The 2,501-nt window shown below is 38.6% G+C and overlaps 1 protein-coding gene across 1 annotated transcript in view; it reads right to left on the bottom strand.

Annotated features, from left to right (window-relative positions):
- LOC101858513 (FK506-binding protein 5) overlaps nucleotides 1–2,501 on the bottom strand; it is a 37,206-nt gene that overhangs the window by 33,741 nt on the left and 964 nt on the right. The window lies entirely within an intron of this gene.

The raw sequence follows: 2,501 nt of genomic DNA, 5'->3' as shown, positions 1-2,501 counted from the left end.
AGATTGCAATAAGACAGACCAACATACAGACAAGTAAAGAGAGAAGATATAAAAAATGTGAGGACAGAAAGGAAAAAGTGAGAGAAAAAGTTAAGAGGAAGGAGAGATGGGTTGACGAAATGAGAGAAACATGAACACACACACACACGTATTGTTTTCTGCCAGTCGGGTGTCCTGCGGGCGTGGGTGTAGGGGGGGGGAGGGGTCGTATTGCTCTCTGTCTTTGAAATGACCTTTGCTGCGTACATTTGTTATTAGGCCCTTAAATGTCAACAACTACAACAACAACGACGATGACGACGATGACGACGACGAAAACAACATCAACAACAACAACAACAACAACAACAACAATTAAAACAACAGCAATAGCAGCAACAACAACGAAACAACAACAACAACGAAAACAACAACAACAACAACAACAACAACAACAACAACAACAACAACAAATCAACTACGAAAGCAACAGCAGAAGCAGATATTGTTGTATGACAAAAATCAGAATCAATTGAATCATTTAGCTACAGGCGTTGCTTCTTTGACTTTTTGAAAGCATCTGAGCAGATGCCAACTACGCTATGAGTGCCGTCTTCTGTTTCAGAACTTTGACTGGGAGAACAAGCTTCTCTTTACTTTCTTTTTTTTCTTTTTTTCCCCTTTTTCTTTTTTTTGGTTTCTTTTTGTAAAAAATTTTCTAGTCTGTTTCCAGTTTCAGCAAAAGTTTTACGGCACTTGCAAAAACATTAGTTTTTTTTAAGAACCGAAGATTAGAGGCGTTGCAAGAGAGTGACAAACACAAAAAAGAAAGAGGAAAGATCAGGACGACAGATATTTCTTAGGAAAGAAGCTACTCCAGAGCACACGCCAACCACCCTCGAGGAAAGATCAGGACGACAGATATTTCATGAACATCAGGACGACAGATATTTCATAGGAAAGAAGAAGCATGCTACCCAGGGCGCCACCCGCCAAACACCCTCCTCGCCAATGTGCTTTACAATGACTCTAAGCGGAATCAAAAGCTTATAGGCTACATCGAGGCCAGCTGTGTAAATGAACTAAGCTGATTCTTTTTATTCTTTTTTTTTCTTCGCATATTAAACAGTTTCTTAATCTATGGTATTGGTGGCATGTGCTCAACAAATATTTAGTTGAAATTCAACGAGTTCTAAATGTTGGGAAAAAAGTAAGAAAAAATGCATAATGTAAGCATAAAGTTAAAAAAGAATGAAACATGTTTGGGTTGGGTTTGTTTTTTTGTTTCTTTGTTGTTGTTGTTGTTGTTTTTTTTGGGGGGGAGGGGGGGTCTACACCGTTTGTGCTTTCTGTGTTTAGCACAATAACAGCTTTACGACAAAAATGTAAGCAAGGAAGTTTAATTTTAGTTTTTGTAAGAGTTTCACATGCTTGCAACACATTAAAGTCATAGCATAAGTTTAGAGGTGCTAAAGAGAGAGAAAGAAACAGAAAATAAAACCAGAGGGGACAGAATGGTAAGGGCCATGGATGTTTGATAGGAAAGAACGCTGCAGATCACAACTGAGTACCCACCAACCACCCATCTGTGTGCAAGGAACAGATTCAGAATGAAAATTGTGTCTTATAACATAGAGTGTATATCCACGGTCTACATCATCAACCCGATGACAAAATTCCGGAAGGAAAAAAGAGCCAAATCGTTTTCTCTATTCCAGAACCTGGTCTCCTCCGATCTCCTTCTAACAACATATCTATAATAACGTAGTTAGGGGCAACTCACGCGGAATAAAAGCAAAACACATTGGCAACTTTATGATCTGTTAGACAGACGCCGTTATGATCAGACTTATGGTGAGTCCAAGAGATACTGAGCCACTGTTATGAACAGTTAGATAACAATACTTTTATGATCCGTTAGCTTAACAACGGAATAATGATCACTTAGATAGACAACGATAGAATCAATTATGCTCAGTTAGAGAGACACCGTGGGGATCAGTTTACACAGGTTTAGTTAGATAGACGCCATTATGATTAGTTATGGTCAGTAAGAAAGACAACAAAGACATGGCTATGATCGGTTAGATACACACTGTTAAACCACCATTGCAATCAGTTAGACATTGGTATGATAGGTTAGATAACACAGTTGTGGTAAGTAAGACGACACAGTTATTGTTAGTTAGATGACACAGTTATGGATAGTTAGACCACACAGTTATGGTTAGTCAGATGACACTGTTTTGGTTAGTAAGATGACATAGTTATTGACAGTTAGATGGCACTGTTGAAGTCAGTTAGATGACACACTTGAGGTCAGTTAGATAGACACTGTTACATCAGTCAGAAACCAAGACACCGTTATAATCATTTAGATAGACTTCTTAATGATTAGTTTGATATAAAGAGAAAAGCATAGATACTGTTTTAACGAGTTGGACAATTGCAAGTCAAAAATGGACCTAGACGGAGAGATGGTTAAAAAGCAAGAACGACGGGGAACCTCTCCTCCCCCCCCC

Source organism: Aplysia californica, unplaced genomic scaffold, assembly GCF_000002075.1.
Source record: "Aplysia californica isolate F4 #8 unplaced genomic scaffold, AplCal3.0 scaffold00659, whole genome shotgun sequence".
Classification (NCBI taxonomy): domain Eukaryota; kingdom Metazoa; phylum Mollusca; class Gastropoda; order Aplysiida; family Aplysiidae; genus Aplysia; species Aplysia californica.
Note: the sequence above shows the minus strand (reverse complement) of the source record. Positions and strands in the feature narration are given on the sequence as shown.